Source organism: Mus musculus, chromosome 9 (assembly GCF_000001635.26).
Source record: "Mus musculus strain C57BL/6J chromosome 9, GRCm38.p6 C57BL/6J".
Taxonomy (NCBI): Eukaryota; Metazoa; Chordata; class Mammalia; order Rodentia; family Muridae; genus Mus; species Mus musculus.
The window spans coordinates 112,249,841-112,275,919 of record NC_000075.6 but is presented as its reverse complement, the minus strand read 5'-3'; the positions used below and the strand labels follow the sequence as shown (position 1 = coordinate 112,275,919).

At 40.3% G+C, this 26,079-nt stretch overlaps 1 long non-coding RNA gene across 2 annotated transcripts in view; it reads right to left on the bottom strand.

Moving 5' to 3' along the window:
- Nucleotides 1-26,079, bottom strand: part of 2900079G21Rik (RIKEN cDNA 2900079G21 gene) — a 114,649-nt gene that overhangs the window by 73,006 nt on the left and 15,564 nt on the right. The window contains exon 1 of one of the 2 annotated variants that reach the window (NR_033433.1): nucleotides 19,171-19,346. The exons of the other annotated variant lie outside the window; for it this stretch is intronic. This is a non-coding gene — a long non-coding RNA (RIKEN cDNA 2900079G21 gene). Of the gene's footprint in view, nucleotides 1-19,170; nucleotides 19,347-26,079 lie in introns of those variants that run through there. 2 annotated transcript variants of the gene reach the window in all.

Sequence of the window (26,079 nt, the reverse complement as noted above, 5' to 3'; positions counted from 1 at the left end):
ATTCTGCCACAACGCCCTTCCTCACGTTCACTTCCCCTCCCTGTTTCCTGAAATATTTTCAAAAAACTTCCTGATGATTCTCTGGAATTCAACGGAATGCATAGTAACCGCCCCTTTCCATTTTTATCAGTTTGGGTTTTCCCTTTGTCTTTGTCAAGTATATCTAAGAGATTTTTTTCAATCTTGCTTATTTTTCAAAGATTCAACTCTAATTCACAAATTTCTATATATCATTTTTAAAGGTTTATTAATTTCTATCCTGATCAATATTACTTCTTGCTGTCCACTGCTCTTGAGTTTGGATTGCTCTTGCTTTTGAGATGTAGTATTAGGTTATTTGTTTGAGCTTTTTTTTTAATTGTTAATGTGAACATGCACAGCTATGAACTCTCCTTTTAAAATTGTATTGCAATGTCACAAATCATAAACCATAATTTTATTTCTAGTGGAACCTAGAAATTTTCAAACCTTTTTCTCTAATCTCTTCATTAGTTGATTCAGTCTCTGTGAATTTATTTATATTTATCTTCTACAATTTTTCTCACTATTGATATTCAGTCTCATTCATTCATGGCCTGATAAGACAGAACCAGTTATTGAGATTAGTTGTATTTAATAAGGCTTTTTATAGCCTGTATATATGTTCTATTTTAGAGAATGATCTTTGGACTATGATAATATGTATTCTGTACTCTTTAGAGGTGTGTGTGTGTGTGTGTGTGTGTGTTTGTGTGTGTGTGTGTGTGTCCTGGCTAGGCTTTGCCAATTTGACATAAGCTAGACTCATTTGAAAGAAAAAAAAACTCAACTGAGAAAATGTCCCTACCACACTGGCCTGTGGGAATGTCTGTGAGCTGTGTTATTGATTAACGATGGATTGGCCGGTGGGAATGTCTATAAGCTGTTTTACTGATTAAAGATTGATTGGCCTGTGGGGAGATCTGTGTGCTTTTTTCATGACCAATGTGTGATGCTTGAGAGATGGCATTGGGCTGTATAAGAAAGTAGACTGAGCAAGCCATGAAACATCATTCCCCAAGACCTCTGCTTCAGTTTCCCCTCCAGGTTCCTGCTCGAGTTCCTATCCTAACTTCCTTCAGAGATGTACTGTGATGTGGAAGCTATAGTGAAAGAAGTCCCCTCCTCTTCAAGTTGCTCTGGGTCATACTGTTTTACCACAGCAACACAAACCCGAAATAATGTACACTCTATTTCATCTATGTTGTAGTTTAATTGCTAGGGTTCTTTCTTGATTTTACATTTGGATGACTTATATAAAGCGTATTTCTAGACTCTTCTGATACTTTATATCTATTAGTATTTGTTTTACTGAAACAGGTGATAGTACTTGATGGATATATATTTTAAATTAACGTACCTTAAATGAATATATCCCTTTATTACTAGGCAACAGCCTACTTTATCTCTTAGAACTGATTTTTATTTGAATTCTACTTCATTAGAAACTATATTAGCTGCATTGAATTGCTTTAGGCTGACTTCTTGAAGAATGTATTGTATCTTTGGATGAATAGTGTGTAGGTGTCTTTTCTAGTGACAGACGCTTCTTGGAGACCACAACAGCTGGATCCAGTTTTCTTTAATCCAGCCGGCTTGTCTTTATCACTTAAATGATGAATTGAGGTTGTTTACATTTAAGGTTGTTATTGAAAGATGGTTATTAATTCCTGCAAGGTTTGGTTATTTTCTTATTATATCAAAGGCAGTCTGAGATATTATGGCTTGTTTCCCACATAGATGTCATTGTCTCCCTACACACGCCCTTCCCTGTGCTCCATTTCCTTCCCTGCTTTCTGAAAAAACTTTTCCTGGTCTCTTTTTAGTGTTAGGGTTTGCTGATTTACCGTGTTGACTGGATGGATGGCCATCCTAAATTGTTCTCTTTTCTCCTTTCTCTCCCATGATTTTTTTTTTCTTTCTCATGCTCCCGTATTAGAGACTCTCTTTCTGAGTATATAATATTTCATGAGATATCTTCTGCAGAGCTGTCTTGATGGTCTTAAACTTCTTTACTTTCATTCAAATTAGACTCCTAGTGGTTTGCTGTTGGTGTGTGTGTGTGTGTGTGTGTGTGTGTGTGTGTGTGTGTGTGCTTGTGCATGTGTATATGTACTTTTCAGATAATATTTTTACAGATTTACTTTTCAGTGTATGTGTGTGAAGGCATAGGTGTATGTATACATACCACATGCACGAAAGCACCTATGGATTTCAAAAAAGAGCACTGGAGTCCCTGGCACTGATGTTATAGTGCTTAAGCGTGCTGTTCCTGGTGTTAAAAGTAGAACCTCGATCTTCTACAAGAACAGCAGATGCTCTTAAGCACTGAACCATTGCTCCATCCCCCTAAGTATATGTTATTTATTTTTTTAAAAAGTACCCCCCCAAAAAAAACCTAAGGAAGAAAGGAATCTCAGATTACAAAGATGCACAAGCAATGAGTCTTCAGAAATGTAACTTTAGTCATTCATTCATTCATTCATCAGTGATTGGCTGCCTGTACTTGAAAATGATGCAGTAACATCCATGTCTCATTTGCCAAAACCCATTAAGATTTTAATATGCAGAAATCTAAACACTAAAAGAAAAATTCAGTATAGACTTGTAGCATTCTTTAAAATCCTATGTAAACTTCATTAAGGGTGACAAAGGAAGAAAAGGGGAGAGGGGGGAGGAGGAGGAGGAGGAGGAGGAGGAAGAGGAGGAGGAGGAGGAGGAGGAGGAGGAGGAGGAGGAGGAGGAGAAAAAGCAAACAGACCAATGTGGATACTCCACAGACCAAGTCAGAGGAACAATGGAAACTCCCACCTTCTGTTACCACGTGGCTCTCATGGATAGTACATTTCCTTAGACAGGAAAGAGAGAGAAGAGAGAGAGACTCACTCATTCTCATCTAAGTCCATACATGTGACACAAATAACTGTCTATTGTGTGTGGTGCAGTATTTTTTTAGTGATCTTCAAAGCAGAATTTACAGACAGCTTTTGTCAGTACCTAAATAACGCTTTGTTTTCAAGTCATGAAGCTGTGTCCCCGTGTTCCCCACACTTCAGTTGTAAGATTGCCTCTGATTTAAATTTCACATCCTCTAATACTTTCGTTATTTCCTAGGTTGTGCTGTTCAGCTGATTTAATTTTTAAATCTTGTGGCAACTTCTTCTTCCCCTTTGCACAGCCTTCCCACTCTGCGCCTCTTTGACTACACACAGACTTGCTGACGAGAAGAGGCCGCCCATGCCTTTCAGGTTCTATCTCTCTAGTTACACACTAATTAAGGGAATCAGACTTTGACAAATATGCAACCTTATTCAAAACAGAGGTGTGTGGGTGGTCAACAAACCACTCCTTGACAGGCAAAGCAGAAATTCGCCTTGACGGGGAAAATGAGAAGAGAAATCAAGGTGATGTAGGCAGTGTAGAGATGGCTCAGCACTTAGGAAGACTTAAATCTCCTTGCAGAGGAGCTTGAGTCTTGTTCCCAGCATGCATATCGTGGCTCACAACCCTCAGTGTAGAAGGTATACTGTGTATATTCCAGCATAAGGAAATTCAAAAACTTCTTTTGACTTCCTCAAGCACCAGGCAGACATAGGCATAAGTATAGGCAAAACTCCTATATACATGAGGTAAATAACGGAAAATTATTTTTGTAAAGGGCATAGCTCAGCAGCCTGAGAGTGTGTTCAGCTTGGAACACACACAGACACACAGAAACATACAAAGACATACACACACACATATACACACTGGGATTCAGTCATCAAAGGGCATTTGTCCAAGGTCACACTGCTACCAATTAGACTAGGAATTGAAACTCTGCTTTTGAATTAAAATAACTTTAAAATTGTATGCTCAAAACTTCACGATGACAGCCACTGTGCCAGTAACATCTTTTTCGGAACTTCTTCTGTATCTGGTTTCCATCCATGCTTTGAGCCTTCCAGGAACAACACTGCCAGTGAGGATAACTGAGGCCCACTCTACAAGAGCTAGAGAAAAAAATGCATCTTATAGAGCCTGCCTTGAGCACCAAAGTAGCCAGAAAGAAAGAGACTTTCCCAATCAGAAGGTTGTCTAGAGAGCCCTGGTTAAACTAAATGGGTCATAAAATGAAACCAAAAGTCAAGAACATGAAAAAGCATTGATGGGCATGAGAAGAGTTCACAAGGCTGGAAGGGTGATGAGAGAATCCTGGGGAGAGAGAAATCACAAAACAATGTTTATGTTTGTGGGAGCTGTCAAACAACAACAACAACAACAAAAAAAACTCTTAGAAGAGATAAGGAGAAAGAGTGTTGAGCCATCGCTTCTGAAGGAGAGGAGCCCTGAGGTATAAACAGAAAGCAAACAGCATAAACCCTGAACACACCATCAACACTGGTAGCAGGTGCAGATTCTGAAAATTCAAGTATCACTCTGTGGTGTTCTAAGCATCTGATATGTAAGTCTCTGCCTTTTGTTTCGCTGAAATCAAAGCCAAGGGACTGAATCAATACTCACATTCTTGATTTGAAGACAAGTATTTATAGGAACTAAGAAAATGGGGAAATGTGGATGCCCCATTCATCTGTTTGTCTGTCCATCCACCCACCCATCCATCCATCCATGCATCCCTGTACCCATCCATCCATCCATCCCTCCATCCATTCATCCATCCATCCAAGAAGGTTGTTCAGCTTAGCTGTTTGCTCATTCTCGTGGCAGAGAAGGATAGACTAAGGAAAATGATCATGTTCCCAGTTATTATTTGAATAAAACTAAGTGATTCCTTGGAATAAGGAAGGAAACTACCCATAACGGAAATTACATACATTAATCATCATTTTTATTTATGATTATCATCAGATACAGTGAGAACTCGGGCTGTGGGTGGCACATTCTTCCTGAGTGAGATGGATAGAATCAGAAGTGGTTTCAAGGAGTAAAATCAAGGATAGGGAGGAGGGTGTTCCATCTCCCAATGCTGTCTATCTCTAATCGCTACAGGAGCTATGCATGATGAGATATGCGATATCATTGTCTAGCAGTCATGGCTAGTGCTCTGCCTGGTATAGCATAAGATACATAGCATGATAAGTAATGGATAACAATTACAGAGGTCTGATCATGATTGTAGACTGTTTCCTCAGCTTTAATCATTCAGTCTGATAGCCACATAAGTCAATGGGAAAACATCACTGAAAGGCATTCAACTGGAGAGCCTATTGACCATTCCAAGACTGAAGGTCTGACTGTGCTATCAACCATCTCTCTCAAGTGGACCTCCTCTGGGGCAATTATCTCTTTAATGGCTATTAAATGATCCTTGGACATGTCCAGACTGTCGCCACTAGAGGCTTTCCTCAGATACCATCCCATTTGACACTGTAAACCAATCAGAAGCGAGCGCTGGATATAAGCAGCCCTAATATGGCCTGGTTTCATCAACGATAGCTCAGACCTTGTACCTTGACTGGCCCCAGAAGCTCCGAGGACGGATTGTCACATGATAAACGACAGTAGAACCTGTTCTCTTGCCCAAGCTTTCTTCTGGGCAAGGAAACTGATACCTAGAAGGGTTATGCCATCATCCAAGGCCATATGGTAAGAGTTGTTACAGCTACCCAAGCTTCATGTCATCTCCCACAATCCTGTGGCTGGTAGTCCGTGTTCCTTTAGCAATAATAATCAACTTGCAACTATGTTGGCTATACTTCTTCCAGTTAATCACACGTGTGTGTGTGTGTCTGTGTGTCTGTTTGTCTATCTGTCTGTGTGTGTGTGTGTGTGTGTGATTGTATGGACCCATGTGCTCACCAATACCTGTGTATGTGTGGAGACCAGAAGCAGGTATCAAGTGTCCTTCTGTATCAGTCTTCATCTTCCTTTCAGGCAGTATATTTCCCAGAAACTGTGGTTTGCATTTCCTTAGCTAGGCTGGAAGCAAACAATCTTCTAGTGCCTGCTTCAGCTTGGAGCTGTAGTTACAGGTCTACAGATGATACTTAGCTTGCTGCATGAGTACTGGGATCTGAAGAACGTCCTCGTGATGGTACAGCCAGTGCTCATGACTGCTGAGCACCTCTCCAGCCCACCTTTCGGCTGTTCTCCTTTCTTTACTTTCTCATGTCAAGCAACTTGCAGAACAATGGTTCTCAACACCTCAGGAGTTTGCCAACAGCACGATGTTAACAATCTGGATCCCACTGCATAATTAATAAAATAAAATTTCCTGGAACAGAAGGTAAGATCAAAACCTTTGTAAGACCTCCCATCTGATTCTACAGTAACTTGCCAAGCAGTGGCCTCAGGATTTGACACTGTGATTATAGTTTTGGCGATGTTATGTCATAGAAAGTCTTGAAAGAAATGTAAAACTTCATGTACTTTGTAGAAAAATATGGGTCTGATATTTAACTTATTATATGGGTGAGATGACCATAAATGTGAGAAACTATTTATGAAATTTGTCATAGTCTGAGTTATCTGTGAACATTCCTACTAGCCTCATTTTACAGATTACTGCTTGAAATCCATTCCTATATGCTATCATGTGACCACAACCTCCAATAGAGAAGTTGATGGGAGCATTGTTAATATCTTCAATTATCTGTCCATATGTAAACACCTGCCAGGAAGAATCTGCCAGGAGGCTTGGCCTAAATATGAAAACTGCTCTTTAAAAGTCTCTTGGAAAAAGATCAATATGTATATGTTAACCTTGTAATATTTAAATTGAAAAAATGCATCCAAATAAGGCAAAGAAGATATGATTTTGATTTTAAAATAATTTATAATTAATTAAATAATTCATAGATATTTCATTTCACATACAACCTTGCTGTATTTATATACTTTAGACACCCTTTTTCCTATCCCAACTTCTCTCATGTACCCCCAAACTCTTTGTCTCTAATTCATAAACTCTTCTGCTGTTTTTATTTTGTCATATATATATGTAATACATATGAATGTATATATATGTGTGTGTGTACATATACTATATACATATATATACATATACACACACGTATGTGTATACATACATACATACATACATACATACACATACATACATACATACATACATACATACATACATACAATTTGCCTAGTCTAGTAAATGCCGCTCTTATTTGTGCTAGGACTGGCCTCTTAGGTCCAGGATCTTGTCTTAGTTCTCCCTCTCTGAGCACCCATTCACTGCCTACATTTCTTCATATTGGTGTAGAGCCTTGTGATATTTTCTCCATCCATGTTAAATGTCTATTGGAGTGGTTTTTGCGGATCTTCAACAGACAGCCATACTGTTGGGAGTTCATGGGAACAACATCTCTGTCTTCTTCAGATTAAAGCTGTCCTGAGACAGTTCACTAGGCCTGCTGGCTTTTTCTCCCCAGTCTTTCCACTCTCTCTTCTGTAATGTGTTCTGATCCTAAGGTTGTAGGTTCTATAAATGTCATGTTTGGGGCTGGGCAGCCCAACATCATGTTTTCTGTGCATTTTGACCAGTTGTGGATGTCTCTAGTAGCCTTATATCTCCTGCCAAAAAAAAAAAAAAATTGCTGATAACTGAGATTTGTACGTCTCTTTGTTGACTAAGATAAGTACTTTATTACTTTAGTAATATGATCGTAGTTCTCCAACTCCTACAATCTCTCAAATAATGGGCTCTTGACTAGTTTTATAGTAGCAGAAATGAGTTCCTTCCAGTTGGCCGGGTTTTAGATCCAATTGGACATCATTGGTTACCCGCAGAAACAGGTGCCACTATTTCACTGTTGAGGATTTCTTGCCTGTCCTACTGTTATGGTCCTCGGGATTTACAACTGGATTAGACTGTTAATAACTATTATCCATCATTAGCATTTATAACACATTCCAACATTTTGAGAGCTATCCCTTGGGAGAAGGCTTCAAGGTCAATGCCAGCTTGATTTTCTGAGTACTTTGGAGGAAGTATGTGATATCTCCAGTAATAAGATCTTACCTTCATATTCTGGAAGACAACCAAAAGCAATGGTAATAGGCTATATTGTTTTAGGGGTTCTCTTGAACCCCTCTGACTAATGACTTGAAGGGAGATGTTTCCTGCCTAGTCCCGGCTTATTGTCTTTGTTGTTGTATATTTTATGGCTCTTTGGTAAGCCATATTCCTCCATATACATTATACATGTGTGTGTTAATATGTGCTCATTCCATTTCTAATGATCTTTTGTCTTATTTATCCTTTTTTCTTTCCTCTATATCATATTCTCTGCCCTATTCCCAGCTGCACTTCCCTGCTTATTTTTACCTTTTCTCTTTTTCACTGTCACATTTTTATTGAGAGGGATCAAGAGTAGGGATATATATATATATATATATATATATAATATTTTTATATAATATATAATGTTTTATATATAATATATAATTTTATATATATATATACATACATATATATATATATATATATATATATATATATATATATATATATATATATCGGCAAGATTAAAACTTGAGCCAAAGACCAGAATAATATTTTAAGTACATTAAAAGCAGTGTTCTAGCTTGAATATGAAGCCCACCAAGAAGACTTAAGCATTAAAGTCTTGGTGCACAGATGGCAGCACTATTGAAGGGAAGGATAGGATCATGCGTGTACTCCTCTCATCAGTGGACAAACCTATTTAGAAAGAAAAAGGAAAGGTACGTTAGGGAACAGCAGTTGGTCAATGGAGATGACTGTGTCTTTGAAAATATTGAGCTCTCTCTCTCTCTCTCTCTCTCTCTCTCTCTCTCCTTCCTGTTTTACTATAACATAAATAGCTTCATCTGACACACTATTCTGTCATCATAATAGACTTTTTCCCCACAAACCTAAAAGAATAAAGTCAGTTGACAGGAAGTGAAACCTCTGAAACCACGAGCTAAGATAAGAAGCCTTTTCAGCGTTCCGTTGGCCATTTTGGGTGATTGTGTATACTGATGAAAACATGTCAATGTAAGTACTTTACAAAATAAACTTACCCCAGAGTAATACAGCCTTGAAATGTGAGCTCTTCCATAATAAATAAAAATAAAATGAGATAAAAAAGGAAATATAACTCAAATTAGAAAAGCCACCCATTTGACAGGTTTGTAAGTAATGATTGCCACCTCTCTAGTTCTGTTTTTCTTTTATTTAAATAAAATATGGGCACACCTTTCTTATGAAAAGGGGATTTGTGCTCTTTAGCTCCTCAGCCAAGCAACTGAGATGCAGCAACCACCTTCTAAATTTTAAGAGATTATTAGTATTAATGGAAAAGTATTTTATAAAAGGAAGACAAAAGATACAGTGTAACCATGTCAATTCCAAGGAATGTGTTAGAAGAAATAAAAGAACAGAAAGAAGGAGAACGGGAAAGTGGCTATTTGGAGGTCCAGCTGTTTAACCGGCTATGCACAGACTTTCACTCATGTCCTATGATTCTTTAGGATTTTATTTATATTCTTCAATTATGAGTTCATATGTGTACATCTATAAGGGAATCTGTAAACTTGTGAGTGTAGGCACATGCAGAGGCCATAAGAGAATGGAGAATCCCATGGTCCTGGAGTTGCAGGTGGTTGTGATCTACTTACCATGGTGGGTGCTGGGGGCTAAACTCTAATTTTCATAAAGAAGGCTTTTGTGGTGGTTGGAATAATAATATGCCTCGTAGGCTATTTTGTTTGAAGGCTTGGTCCCAGTTAGTAGAACTGTTTGGGAAGGATTGTGAAGTATGACTTTGTTGGAGGTGTGTCACTGGAATGGGTATTTGAGGTTTCAAAAGTCCATGCCAAGCGCCCCCCCTCCCCCGCTCTCTGCCTGCAACTTGTGGGTCAGATGTAAGCTTTCAGTTAGTGTTCCTCCAGCATCACACCTGCCTGCTTGCTGCCATGCTCCCCATCATGATGACTATGGAGTTACCCTCTGAAACTGAAATCAAGTCTCCAAACAAATCATTTCTTTTGTAAGTTACCTTGGTCATGGTGTTTCATCACATAAGTAACTAAGATAACCATGAAGCCATCTTTCCAAACCCTGACTCATTCTACTTATCAAAAGAATTTTATACACTAAATGTAGCCCTGCACAGCAATTTTGGCCCTGTGTGCATAGCTACTGTTTAAGCTGTTTTCTCTATATCTTCCAAATCCTGGAGCTCTGGTGAAAGGGATATGACAGGGCCAACTGTGCTACCTAATGAGGATGTCTTGGTTATTTTCCTGTGACTGATATATTCCCCTGGGATTCATAACTTAATGGGCAAAGAGTTTATTTTATCTCACAGCTCGAGGGAGGTAGTCCTTCACAGCTAGAAAATTTTGCCAGTGGGATCTTAAGGTCAAGTTATATGACAGTGAGGAAAGAAAGGGAATTTGCCACAATGAGGAAAGAAATAGAGTTTGGGCTCAATTCACTTAATCCTCTTTATACAGTCCAGAAGATCTCAATACAGGCCACAGTGTATTGTCTAACCTCCATGAAGCTAATGAAGCTAATCTCCTATCCCATGGGCCTGCTCAAGGGTGAATATAATCAAATAATTTCTCACAGGTATTCATGGAAACATGTCTCCCAGGTATTTCCAGATCCTGTGGAGTTGGCAAACAATACTAAACATGGAAAGAGACAATGAAAAAAGCCCAGCTATCTGCTCCCTGACCTGCTCCCCGCTATCTCTCTTTGTTAGCCCTGTTTAGAGCAATGAGGAATGGGGTGATAACGAGGGACTTTCAGACTATTGGCCAACATAGCAAGTGTGGTGCGTAAGCATGCATTGTCTCTGGAGCCAAAGCTGGTAGATGTGAAACTTTGATGTGGCTCTCAAGACACCCTGAAGTTTAGTTTGTGGCACCCAGAATGATGGGTTTTCTCTTTGCAACAATGATAAAGACAATGGTACATGCTCCCCCTTAAAGAGCTGAGTTCACTCCTGTCCTGTTTTCCTCTGTGTTGCTATGATAAACACCAGGATAAAAATTAAAAAATAAAAATAAAAAAATTTTAAAAATTTAAAAATTTTTAAAAAGGAGGGGAGTGTTTGTTTGATCTTATGCTTCTAGGTCACAGTCCATCTTTGAGAAAAGCCTTGGTGGGAATCTCATGGCAGAAATGATCAAGGAATGCTGCTTACTGGCTGCTCCTTCTCCTTCTCCTCCTCCTCCTCCTCCTCCTCCTCCTCCTCCTCCTCTTCCTCCTCCTCCTCCTCCTCCTCTTCCTCCTCCTCCTTCATCTCCTCCTCCTTCTACTCCTCCTCATCTTCCTCTTCCTCATCTTCCTCCTTCTTCCTCATTTGTTCAGATTCATCTAGGTTCCTCTTCAAATTTTTTCCTCTCATTTTTATTTTGCCTGCATGTATGTCTTTGTGCAACATGTGTTTCTCCTGCCCTCAGAGACCAAAAGAGGGACCTGAACCTCAAGGCACTGGAGTAAGACAGCTGTGAGTTATCATGTGGATTCTTAGAACCAAACCCAGGTACTCTAGAAGAGCATCCACTGCTCTTAACCAATGAGCCATATGTCTAGCCCCACAGCTACAATTCTTATATAGCTCAGACTCACCTACCTAGTGGTGTAGTATTCATAATGGTTTGGGTCCTCCCACATCAATTAGCGATCAAGATAACCCTACAGACATAACCATAAGCCAAGCTGATTGAAGGAAAAAAATCTTCCAATTGATACCACCGTTCTCTTATTAGCTTTGAGTAGTGTCGAGTTGACAGATAAAGCAAGAACTGAGAGAACTCTTTTATACCTAGGGCCAGTGGATTTTCTTCATGACCTGTTGTCTTAGCTTTTATAACAATCCCCAAGCCAAAATACATTCCCTGGATGAGCACATCCATCATCTTCTATTGTAAATGACCACACCACCCCCAAACATTGACAATCACTGCCATTTCCTGAGTGCCTGGATCTGCAGATTGGCAATTTGGACTAGATGCAGCTGGCTGGTTGCTATGGTTTGGCGAATCTTGGCTGGCCTTGCTCCTACATCTCCAATCATCTGGTAAATCAATAGGGCTACGTGGAACATCTGGCCCTCTGTCCACATCAAAAGCCTGGGTTTGGAAATGGGAGGGTACTGAGGAAGCAGAGTGGAGGCTGTGAGACCCTTTAAGGTCCAGATGTGGAATAAACATGCTATGGAATGTGGCCCTAAAGCACAGCAGCTGTCATCTTCATCAGATTAGCCACATCTTCTTGCAAAATATCATCCTCACTAGACCTTCCCTTCCCTCAGAAGAAGTGAGTAGGGAGGGTCACTGGATACTCAGGTGAGATTCCCTCCATTCCCTCCTGTAGCTCTCACGCATTTGTGTGCAATTCTGCCCTAACTACCCATGGTTTCCTAATCATAGGGAATGCTTAGATGTATAGGCAGGGTAAGGCAGCCAAAGTGGGTACCTTTATCTACAGCTATGAGAAAACCGTCATCTGTGCTGCGATGAGACTTTCCAGTGGTGCAGCTGCTATAGGGTTACCACACACCCATAAGTGATCCCTCACCCCTGCACTAAGTTAACCCAGCTCATCTGCTCTCCAGTTGAATGTGGATGCAACTGGTCTTTGCTTTGTTGTTGAGGTTGTAAGGGAGGAGTAGACATGGCTTATGTTTCCGTAGGGTAGAATTTGTACAACAAAATCTATCATCACTTTTGCCTCATCCTTTTGTCTCCATCACATCTTTATGATGATGATTATAGGTCCTACCTAGGCTGAAGGGTCAAAGGAAAGTCTTTTTCTTAGCATAAAATAACTTATAATTGGTACAATTTGCCACATATCATAGCAGGTCAGTTCTCTCCACAGACTATCTTAATTGGCAAAGCTCTATGCTCTGTCTGTAGCTTCTACACACTTTCCTGGGCCATGCTATCATCATCTACAATGCAAGACATTTGGAGCCAATGGCCTATTTTATTTTAAGTTAAAATTCTTTCTCCTGGTGATTAATCCCAAGGCTAAAACTAGCCTGAACTGTCAGGCATTTATTTATTTGGAGGTTAGGGGCTCCTCTTCTTCTTTCCTTTCTGACAGGTGTCCCCAGAAATCCTCTAGAGCAGCAATCTGGCCCTTCTTGTTTCACCAATCTGATCACCCTGGGGTATGATGGTTTAACAGGAGTAATTAATCATTGTGTTTGCGACAATGGGAATCGAAGGAACATTAGCTTCATACCAGAGAGCATGTGTGCAAGTAAGGGGGTGACGAAGGCGTGTGTGTAATGAGAGAGGTGAGAGTCTTATAATTAAGGAGGAGCATAAATAATAATGAAAGTCATTAGTGCCACTCGGATGAAAGAATGTCATAAATGTAATTGGGACATTAAAGTGAAATCCATTATGACAAACATTAACACATACAAAGGAGGGGAAATGTGGTTATCTTGGGTCTGACGGATAGTGTCAGCTTCCAATGGGGCCCAGATGGCATTCAGGAAAATGTTATGAGCAGTTTATTTTAATATTTTTGGTTATGTGATATTTGGGAATCGAATGTCACCAACACATAAGGAATTTCCGTACGCCTGGCCTCCAGGAGGCTGGTGGAGAGGGAAGGTGAGCCAGGCAGGGGCAGGCTGGAGGGCTTCCATGGAGGTCGCTCGCTAGGCAGGCTTGCTGAGGTACCGTGGTGACTGGAGGTGCATGGTGCTCTCTGGCATGGAGCCTGTGAAGTTCCCTGCTGAAGCAGACACACAGCTTGGGTGCCTTCTTTAAAAAAATAGCAAAGTTTGGGGAGAGACAGAGATGAGAATGAGGACATTTAAACAATTATGCAGGAAATTATAGGATGCTAAAATTGAACGAGGACAGACTGCTCGATGGCAGGATTCCCACTCGTGCTGAGCTCTGCAGAGGGAACGGGTGTTGGCTTTCTCTACAGGACTGTAATTTTTTTGAGCATGAAATAATTCTGAATGCAAAACAAAAGAAAGGAATTAAATATGGCTAGAAATGGAAGCAAAGAGGAAGACATGGAATCAGTTAAAATATAATTAAGCTGAAGGGAGTTGTTTGCATTGCACACCTGTGTGTGTGGATGAGCATGTGTGTGGGTGTGCATGTGCATACCACACATACACACACACATGCACTCACACAAAGAAAGGCACTGATAAATAATTGGCCACTTGAGAGGAGCAATGCTTTCTTCTGGGTTTTCCTTTGGGGACAGCATAGAATCAAGAGTCTCGTGTTTCTGCCACACAGGGGTATTCTGGGGACACAATGAATCTATCCATATATATCAAAGGCTTTGTACACTGACTGGAAAATGGTAAGCCCTCAATAAAGGAGAGCTATAATAACGATCATTATAAACATTATTGTTATCATATATCAAGGCTGATGGAGCATGCCGTGTATTTGGGGATCTAGAATTATTCACACTTGATGAGGAAGAGGGAGGGAGGCATTCCCATGGGTGTGGAGCCCACTGTCTGCAATAAGAATTAGCAAATATGTTAGTTTAGTGAACACACATTGCAAAGCTGCTCAGTGGGTGTTGTTGCCTGCAATCAGGAAGACAAAGACTCAGGTTAGTGACATACATGTGAAGCAGTTGCGGCCGTCACTGGTACATGGTAAGTGCTTGGTAAATGATAGCTCCTGTGATTGTCATACCCTAAGTCATAGTGCAGACTGAGTCTTAGGAGAACTCACGTTCAATTCTCTTTGGTTCTCACAGCACCAAGTTACTCAGATGAGTCACCTGGGACAAGGGCACCCTCCCTACAAGTGAGAGCTGGGATGGACTGAAAGGGCTTTGACGCCTCTGGTCAAACCCTTATGTTAAGGTCTCTGCTGTGATGCTGTAGAAATGTGGGTTTTGTAGTACAGGTGTGGGAATGGTGCCCAGAGTTGAATACAAGGAAAGAGACTTGTCCCTGTTGCTAGGAAGGCTGTTAGTAGAAAGTCTTCCTTTGCCAGCCTTCTGGCTCGATTTGGTGGCCAAGAGTCATCTCATACAAGGTCATGGACATGCCTGAGATTGGCTGTACTTGATGACAGATGGCTTTGGGATTAGAGAGACCTAGACATCTCAACTCAATAGGAAGAACTCCAAGGAGCAACACAGTTCTGGGCCTCATGACAGGTAGGGAATGGCACAGGCTAAAGCTCTCCTGGATCTACGTTTCAGCTCACCTCCTGTCACTCTGCAGTCATTTCCCTTCATTGGAGTGAGTGCCAAGGGTTCTTTCAGTAAACATTTTTGTTGTGGGATTTTTCCTGGGGAGGTATAAACAAACGTCTACTCACCCCTAGACAGGTGGAGCAAAGGCAGACACAGAAAATGACTCCACCCATGTGTAACTCGGTGAGCCAATTCATTTATCAGAACCACTTACAGGGAAATGCAGCATTCCAAACCTCGCACGCGCACACACACACACACACACACACACACACACACACACACCACAGACACACACACAGGCACACTCACACATACTATAGAAACACACACAAACCCCACAAAAACACACAGACACACACACCACACACACACTACAGACACACACACACCACAGACACACACACACATACACACACTTCAGGGAACCTGTCAGAACAGTTACCGTTCTCCTATGGACCTACAGTGTCTCTCTTTTCAGAATCACCATCATGCTATCCAGGATGGCTCTCTTTTCTAATCAGTTTCTTTTTTTTTCCATTTTTTATTAGGTATTTAGCTCATTTACATTTCCAATGCTATACCAAAAGTCCCCCATACCCACCCACCCCCACTCCCCTACCCACCCACTCCCCCTTTTTGGCCCTGGCGTTCCCCTGTATTGGGGGATATAAAGTTTGCGTGTCCAATGGGCCTCTCTTTCCAGTGATGCCGGGGCCTAGCAAACACAGAAGTGGATGCTCACAGTCAGCTAATGGATGGATCACAGGGCTCCCAATGGAGGAGCTAGAGAAAGAACCCAAGGAGCTAAAGGGATCTGCAACCCTATAGGTGGAACAACATTATGAACTAACCAGTACCCCGGAGCTCTAATCAGTTTCTTCTTCATACTAAAGGATTTCTCCTACTGTTCAGGGCTCTATTGCATCGTGGTCTAATTCTCCTAATGAGGCCTTTCCAGAGGACAATTCATCTCTTTTCTTCTCTACTAAACTTAGAACACTTTCTGTAAGTTACAACTTCTAATAGGAAGTAATCGTTGGAACCACAATCTCTCTACTTCAGAAAACTCTCAGTGCAAACAGGATGGCTTTTCTCAGATCCTTGTTGGACAGATATATTTGCTTTCTTAAATGCATACATGTAAGTGTGTGCACGTGTGTGTGCATGTTCATGTATATGCATGTATGTATGCTTACTCATGGGTGCCAGGAGACAACCTCAGGTGTTGTCCTCAAGAATGCCATCTACCTTCTTTGGGACAAGATATCTCGTTGGCCTGGAGCTCATCAGTTAGGCTAGACAGCGAGGGTAAGGCTCAGGGCTCCACTTCCACAGGGATCCACTGGGATTTCAGAGCCAAGATAAGATGGCTGGCTTTTTTATGTGGGTCCTGGTGATTGAAGTCAGGTCTTTATGCTAGCAAGGCATTACTGAGCCTGGCAATAGCTAATTTTCACAGACTTGAAGTGGTCTGATATTTTCTGTGATTTCATTTTTAGCCAGTTAATCATTAAAAATATGCAACTTAATATCTACATATTTTGGAGGGCACTAGTCATGAATACATTATTGATTTCTAATTTGATTTCATCAAGGTTAGCAGACAGTCTGATCTCTTCTAAATTAGAGCTAATTCCTTATTTCCTAGCATATTATCTGTATTTGTAATGCCTCAAGTGCTTGAGAAGAATACAGATTTTTCCCCCTATGAGGTCATAAACTATTCTACAAAGTCATTATGTCATACTTGTTAATTTTGACATTTAATCTCAACATCTTTACCATGTTTTCTTTTTATCTACCAGTATATGTACTTTCATATGACATCATTGTAACATAAAGTTATGTTTCATTCTTAAACATAGATTATTTACAACTAAATGTACCTTGGTTTTCTGTTGAAATGCCAGCTGCCCTGGAAAAGGTGATATTCCCTAGTAGTCTGGAGAAGGTGTATTCATCTTCTCCTTCCCATCTGGGCCTTTGCCAGAGATCACTAATTGATGACAGTCTTTCTCCCCACAGAGCCCAGATGCTCCTTGGAACACACTGATCCAACACATCTCTACCAACTGATCTGATTGCAGTATGCCCTTCCAGGAAAGATTTTCTGCCTTCCCTCCTTAAAGCATCATCGAGTCAAGAGAAGAAAGTAAAACTGATTATCTAGCATGTTGGGATAGAAACATCAAATAATTGTTTTCTTGACTAATATATTAGTCAAAACAAGTGACCCACCACTGTTAAATACAAGACATCAATGCATCTTTGTGACCTTTCAGAAATAACTGCTGGGTGGAATCCAAATAACCAAGAAATAAATCAAAGTGAACAATCCGATATTAGATAAACCATGGCAAATGGAAGTCATCCAAATCTAATTAACCAATTACAGTTACAGGCCATAATGAATACAAGTTCTATTTTGTTAATAGATGTGATGAACATTACTAGAAAGAAGTAAGCCATCTGACCCATGATCTATATGTCTTTAATTATTGGGATGATGTTATCACTGAAGGAAAAGGACTGGTGGCCTAATGTGTTGCTTGTAGACAGATTGATAAATTATCAGGTTGGCAAACATACTGAGGTGTTCAATAAGCAGGAAGGTCTTTATCTACAAAATACTATGAACATGATGTACCTGGGTCAGGATGGTTTTGGATCAGTGGAACTAATATCACTGAATCAATAAGGTAGGATTTCCAAGGCTACAATTGTAATACCTAGGGGTTCAGACATTGAAAGCATCAGTCCCAAAGAGCATGACAGTCTGAGAATTTCTATAGCCTACAGCTGTTGGGTACCACCTGTTATCCACCTTGAGGGTGCAACTGTGTATTGTGGTATTTGCTCTCTGTCCAATAACTGCCTCCAAGGGCAGATTCCCAGGGGAAAGACACCCTGTTCTAACACACAAATTCTAGGAACTAGATCTATATCTATATCTCTTTGTCATCTCAATGATTGCTACACGTTACTGGGAGCTGGGGTGGTCCTAGACTTTGAAGTAAGTGCCTGATGATGAAGGCAGTGCCATGTAATAGTGGAGGAAGTAAATGTACATAATAAACAAGATGATAAATGATAAGCAGTGGTACACAAACTATAGTTACTTGAACAAGAATCAAGAAACAATTAGCCACACCTTAGCCTAAGTAATTACTCTTCACGTTTGTGGGTATCACTGAAGACTGATGTCATTAAATGGGTCACAATATAAGGACAGTATTTTATAAGTCAGTGTCTAAAAGCTGCTTTTCTTCCTCTTCCTTTAGGCAAAGTCCACAATTTGTTATTATTATGAACTTTGCTCTATGGTTTGCTCTGATGTGGCAACAGTGACATAATTAAAATATTCAACAGAAACACATGCAAAGTATAATAAATTAGAAAATGAAATAAATGCACGGAACTCAAAAAATGTAGAGTGTGTGTCCTCACGATTGTCATCTCATGTCCCAAAGCATTCATAAATTTGGTATTAAAATTAAAGTAAAAAAATGAAAATTGAACATTTAAACAGTTTATATTTAATATTATTACTATAATATTAATACAAATCAAATCATATTGGGTTTTAGATGTAAAGCTACGTATAATTCAGTCCTTAAATATGTGCAGGTGTATGTACATATCTATATAATCTAGATTATACACACTGACACATACACACACACACACACACACACACACACACATATATATATATATGAAATGAGACTACTTAGTGGAGACAGAGGAGAATTGAAGAAAGGAATAGAAAGGGAGAGGGAAGAAGAACTGTGAAAGGATAGTAAGAGTGGAAAAATAAACACTACATTTTCTTTCTCCCAGTAGCATCTAAAATTTTTTAAACTATAATCATGTCAGTTAAAACAATGATACATGTCAGTAAACACCTAAGGAGTTACTGCTTGAACAAAAACAAACAGGAGCATCAATAAAACATACACTGGTCACTTTGGTAAATGGATCAGCATGTCTTTAAAATGCTGAATTCTCACCCAGGGGAAATACTCCTGACCTGCAGGAATTCGTGTCTTCTCTTACAGAAGTGCCTCCGTGACTCAGATGCCGCCTGCACTCTTACGCACCACCCTTTGTCCTGTTCAGCCAAGTAGAAATTCTCCAGGTACATGAACTTAGTTGTTCTCTTTATCTAGGACATAGGGCAAAAGTCCTAGAGAAGGCTCTTCCACATGGGACTTGGAATGGTTTAGTCATGCTCATGCGTGTGGAGTGTGACTCACACCTGTCTACACTAAGTCCTTGACCCCGGGTGACACTGAACTACAGTCTTTGCTAAATGTACAGGGACTCACATGCATGAGTTAAAAAATAAAACTCTGCTTGCTGTGATATCTGGGTCCAGAGAAGATATGTGTTACATCTTCACCTAAAGACTTCTGCAGCAAGAGTAAATGCATAGCTCTCTTCCAATATGCATCTGACCCAAAGCTTCCCGATTCCCCTAACATCAGTTTTCATGTGACAAGCTGTGGCCAACAGACTGTGAGCTAAGTGTCTTGTATGTGCCAAGGCATCTTCAGCCAACTACAGCTGAGACCCTGATGAAACCATAGCAGAGCCTCCTTACCTAAAAAGGGGAGAGCTTGGCATTGTTCCACATGCAATGGGAGGCTTAAAAGCCCCCCCCCCAAAGAAAATCGAACAGCAGTGTGACATCATTGAGAATTTTTTCATTCTCCCAGACATTTTAAAGAAGAGCAAATATCAGTTCCAATTAAAATCCCTTTGTAGAGAAGAGGATGCTTCTAATATGATTCTGGATTCAGTGGTACACTGGGAACAAACCAAAAAGGACACTAGAAGGAAAGGGTGGGAGAAAGAAGCAAAGAAACAAAGAGAAATGGGGGAGGGAGAAGCGAGAGAAAGTGGAAGGGGAAGGAAGAAAAAGAAAGAAGAAAGGGAGGAATAAGTGGAGGGAAAGATGGTAGAATGAAGGAATATAAGGAAGAGGTGGGAAGGAAGGAAGAGGGAGGGAAGGACTAGAAGAGATGAGCAAGGGAAGAAGAGAAAGGATTGAAGGAAGGGATAAAGGAAGAGAGAAAAAGGAGGGAAGGACTGAAAGAGGGAGGGATGGATGGAGGAAGGAAGGAAGGAAGGAAAACTACAAGAGATCTTTGAAGAACACATATGCAAATATTCTCAACTAAATACTAGCAAACTAAATCTGCATTACAAAACAATTGCTCAAAGTTAAGCAAGTAGCCATCCTCCATCCCAGGAACACATGGATAGCTCACCATATATAGTTAATAAATGCAGCTGAACTCCACGTTCCCTGTGTTCTAAAGCACTGCTCATCATTCCAAGGACTGGAATAGACATAAAAGACAGCTATATCATTTCAATAAAATCAGAAAAGCATTTAATGAAATTGGGCATTTCTTTGTGGGGGAAAAAAATCAACAAAGTAGGAACAGAAGCTCTCAACCCACGAAGGGTCATGGTTACCAGCTCACAGCTGATGCGACACTAAATGAGAAGGGTTTCCTGTAAGATGCAGAAGAGGACAAAGCTACCAACTTTTACCACTTCTAATCCATAGATTTTGAGAAGTTCTAGGCAGAATGATATGTAAGAGAAAAAATAATAAAGCACATGAATTGTAAAGAAAGCAGTTAAATTACCCATCTATGGATAACATGATTACCTAAATAAAATACCACGAAGATGTCAATGAAAACCTGTTAGAACTAATGAACAAATCCAATAAAGTTGCAGGATACATAATCAATAGGAAAAATCAGTAGTGTGTACATTTGCTAATGGAAAATCCTCTGAAATGAAAACTAAGAAAATGATTCCACTTACAGTGAGTACAAAAATGTCTTAGGAATAAATTTAACAAATAAAATGAATGATCAAAATTATAAATAATAAAAAATTAAGAAGATGCGAATAAATGGAATAATATGCAATTATATTTAAATTCCTATTCTAAATGTAGTTATTGTGGTAATTTGAATGAGAGTGGTCCCCACACACTCATGTATTTGAAGTCTTGGCTGGTCTCCAGTTGGTGAAAATCTTTTGGAAGGATTAAAAAGCATGGCCACATTGGAGGCGGTGAATCACTGGAGATGGACTTTGCCCATTCCAAGCCTAGTCCTCTCTCACTCTCTCTCTCTCTCTCTCTCTCTCTCTCTCTCCCCACTGCCTACAAGTCAGAATTTAAGATCTCAGCTACTCATCTTTCCTGCCTGCTGCCAAATTCCCCACAATGATAGTCATGGAGTAGTCCTCTAAAACTGTAAGCATGTTCCCTTTTAAATGCTTTCTTTTGATTTTCTTTTACATTACTTTATTTATTGACTTTACATCCTGATCACCACTCCCCTTCTGGTCCCCTCTCACACAGTCCCTTCCTCCCTCCACCTCCCCTTCTCCACTAAGATGGTGGAAGTCCTCCTGGATATACCCCACCTTGGCACATGAAGTCTTTGCAGGGCTAGGCACATCCTCTCCCACTGATGCCAGACAAGGTAGTCCAGTCAGGATCCTCCACAGATAGGCAACAGCTTTAGAGACAGTTTCTGTTCCAATTGTTGGGAGACCTAAATGAAAACTGAGCTGCACATCTGCTACACATGTGCAGGGGCCCTAGGTCCAGACCATGTATGCTCTTTGATTGGTGGTTCAGTCTCTGATAGCTCACAAGAGTCCAGGTTAGTTGACTCTGTTGGTCTTCCTGTGGGGATCCTATCCCCTCCGTGGCCCTCAATCCTTCCCCCACCTCTTCTTTAAGAGTCCCTAAGCTCTGTCCAATGTTTGGCTGTGGGCCTCTATATCTCTTTCACTCAGCTGCTGGGTGGAGCCTCTGAGAGGACAGTTATGCTAGGCTCCTGTCTGCAAGCATAACAGAGTAATATTAATAGTGTCAGGAATTGGTGCTTGCCCTTGGGATGGGTCTCAACTTGGGCTGGTTATTGGTTGGACCTTACCTCAGTCTCTGCTCCATCTTTGTCTCTGCATTTCTTGTAGACAGGAGAAATTTTGGGTCAAAAATTAAGTGCTTTCTTTTTTAAGTTGCCTGGATCATGGTGTCTCTTTATAGTAATAGGATAATAACTAAGACAACTATGTACGAATCAAAGACCATCCCTATAAAAACATCTCTGAAGGTTAGCACTGTATGCACTCACCAACACATACCAAAAACGTTTTCAAAGAAGTAAAACTCACTAAAAAATAATCTTAAATTTTATGGGAAACCATAAAAAGTCAAATAACAGAAAACAACAGCAACAACAAAACCTGGAAGAATCTTACTTCCTGACTCCAAAATACAGAGCAAAACTATTCTAGTCTAAAGCATGGTTCTGACTTAACAATGGTCACACAGAATAATAGGGAGCAAATATAAATCCATTTATTCCCTAGTAAGTGGTTTTCATGAATGTCAAGGAGATATAATGGAGAAAGAACATGCTCTCTAATAAGTGATGTAGAGGAAGCCGATACTTGTATACCAATTGAAATTAGGCCCAGGTATCTCATCATCTGCAGGCCTCAGCTCAAATGAATTATGGATTTTTTATTTCAGACTCTAAACTGAAACTTTAAAATAGGACCCATGGACTTATGGGTTGTGAAACTTTTAAGAGGGTCGCCTAAGACCATAAGAAAGCACAGACATTTATTTTATGATTCATAACAGTAACAAAATTATAGTTATGAAGTAGCAATGAAAATAATTTTATGGTCACTGCAACGTGAAGAACTATATTAAAGGGTCACAGCATTAGGAAGGTTGAGGACCCCTGCTCTAGAAGAAAGCATGGAAGAAATACTTCACCTAGACCTGCACGAAGACTCTATGGTTACAACCTCAAATGCACAAGTAACAATAACAAATAAGTGTAACTGTTTGCAAACGACATAGCTTCTCTAAGGCAAAGAAAAAGAGATGAGCTTGTGGAATAGGACAAGTATGGGTGTGTAAAGTATACAAGAAGCCATACTCCTCAATATCCAGGCAAAGATTCCACGTTGTTAACTAGTCTAAAAAGGGCTGGAATAGGCATCTCTCAAAAAGCAGACAGACAGATGCACAATAGATAGTTGTAAAAGTACTCAATAGTGCTAGTTAGAGAAAAGGAAAGGAAAGCCACAGTGAGGTGTCACCCATTCCTGTTAGGATGGTTATCGGCAAAAGTGGGAGAAGTGTGACCTTGCTTCACTGAGGATGCTAGTGAGCACTATAAAACCATATGAAAGTTACTAAACAAACCACCATGGATTTATGTCTCACATTTTATAGTACATTTTTGCATATGTGTGTGTGTGCCTGTCTCTTTCTCTGTCTCTGTCTATCTCTGTGTATGTATGTATATATGTATGTATGTATGTATGTATGTATGTATGTCTCTTTGCCTCTGTGTGTGTCTGTCTCTGTGTGTATGTCTATCTGTCTCTTTGTATCTCTGTGTCTGTGTCTATCTGTCTCTTTGTATCTCTGTGTCTGTGTCTATCTGTCTGTCTCTGTCTCTGTGTGTGTGTGTGTGTGTGTGTGTGTGTGCGTGTGTGTGTGTGTTCACATGCCATAGTGCATATGGTGGAGGTCAGAAGAACTCTAGTGAGAATCAGTTCTCTCTACTATCTGAGTTCCTGGGATAGAATTTAAGTCCATTTGTCTCACTTGGCAGCAAGCACCTCGTCCCACCCACTCTACCCAAACTACTGTGATTTTTCAAACCTCAAATGAGTATTCACTCTTTATGAAACAGACCCAGAGCACATCTGAGACAGGAGTAAAGGACTTTTAAGGTCCATCTTGGGGACGATGATACAAAAGGTTTGTGTGTCCACAAATGAAGCTCTTTTTCTATAAATGTATTTAGTAAAGATTAATAGAACTGGAAGAAATAATTGAAATGTGACCAACTTTCAAGACACTCCTCTTGTCCACTGAGAGAAGAAACCATCAGCCAGGTCAGTAAGGAAGTGGAAAACTCATTTACTACATGTTCTTTTCAAAAGTACATGGAAAGGGGAACAGGGCGCACGTATGCTGAGCCATAGAGCAATTCTCAGTAGATATTAGAGAATGCTTTTCCCTTCCACTCCAGGCCAGGCTGGACCCCAAAATTTCAAATCAAAGCCTGTAGAGTTTTGTGCTGAGGATAAAAAGAATGGATGTGGGGGAAAGAAGCAAAAATAGGAAAAGAATCGGAGAGTGGGTGGTGTGGTGAGGAAGCCGTTTCTGAATAGTGTGGATGGGTCTGGAGAGAGGGAAATGTAGGCTATATCCACTACACGTTGCATATTGTGTTGAGAAGAATTTCAAGTGTAGAAGTGAGATTTCCTGAAAATCAATTCCCAATGCTAACATGAGACTACATAGCTAGAATCTCTTGCTGAGGCTATCCATGTAGCATCTTTAAGTAGACTATACTATGATAAAGACCAGTATGCAACTAGACTGTCTTCCACCAGGCACCAATTCTTTTGGAATTTTACATATGATATTTTCCCTCCTCACTAATTCTCCTTAAGTCTCCTCAGGCCTTCCCCGGGCAGCTGCTTCTTCTGCACTATAGTCCCAGTCGAGTCACATGGCCTTTCCCATCCCTTGTTTGTGAGATACATTTAGAAAATGCCAGTAGATGGTAAAAAAAAAAAAAATATATATATATATATATATGTATATATATATATATATATATATGTTGTGACATACATAGACAAATTTGATTAATGTCATGTAGCTTAGCTAATGTGAATAAATCTAAGTTTAGCTCAGAGCCCCTAGAATGGAGACATGGCACAAGGACAGAACACTTGCTTAGTACATGTAAAGTGGAAGACAAACACCCCCAGTTTGTCCCCTGCGTCACACCAAAGCAAAGCAAATAATAAAGAAAAAATTTTTAAAAAGATTCAACTAGACATTCCAAAAACAAACAAACAAACAAAACTCTGACCATTCTGTAATTGTGTATATATTGTCCTGGTTTGTTTTCTCTTGCTGAGATAGACACTATGATTGAACTCAAGTTGGGCAAGGAATGAGTTTATTAGGTCTTCGTGTTTGCAATCCATCATCACCTTGAGATACCCTGTCTCTGTCCTCTAAATTGAGAGTTACAACTGAGCCATTGGGGCCACAACTCAATGTTTATATGGATTCACAGGATCTGACTCAGTTCTTTATTCTTTGCAAGGTCATCGATTTAAACACTGAGCCATCCCTCAGCCCCTAGACTGCCAGCTTCTCACCACAGTCTCACAGGGCAGAAGGAAGACTCCCTGAGGTCTCTTGCATGGGAGTGCCAAGCTCTCTCATGAGATAATCATCTCCTAGAAGCCCTGCCTCCTTGTCCCAGCATATGGGGTACTGGCACTGAGAGAACAGAGATTTCTATTTCAAACTTTCCTTTTCCTCATAAATATGCTGAGAAATCTCCCTTGTTTACCGACATATCAGAAATACCAGGAAGACCAAACCTCAGCTTCTGAGCTTTTCGGTTACATTTGGAGAATAGACTTTTCCTGGTCAGGAGAAATCATGAAAGCATAGTTCTTCAGTGTGTGCCAGGGTCTGACCTTCCATTGCAATTACTGAAGATGGTGTACCTAAGATATGTGATAGAGCAGTCTTCAATGACACTGAAAGTGAGAGAAAAAAAAATCAGTGACTGACATTCTTGTGACAGCTCGAAACCAACTCTAGGGCTCACTGCAGCAGGGTCTGGATTCAGTGTCATCAGGTGCCACACTCTGGGGTGCCCCTCCCTTTAAATAGCTTATGAACAGCTGTGCTGGCTGCTGTGCCCCAGCTCAGCCTCACATTCTCTTCCAGTTTTAACTCATGATCTAGCACTGGATTCTGGTGACAGCTGTCGGCTGTTCACTAATCTCTCCCAACTTCTCTTTATCAATGCAGC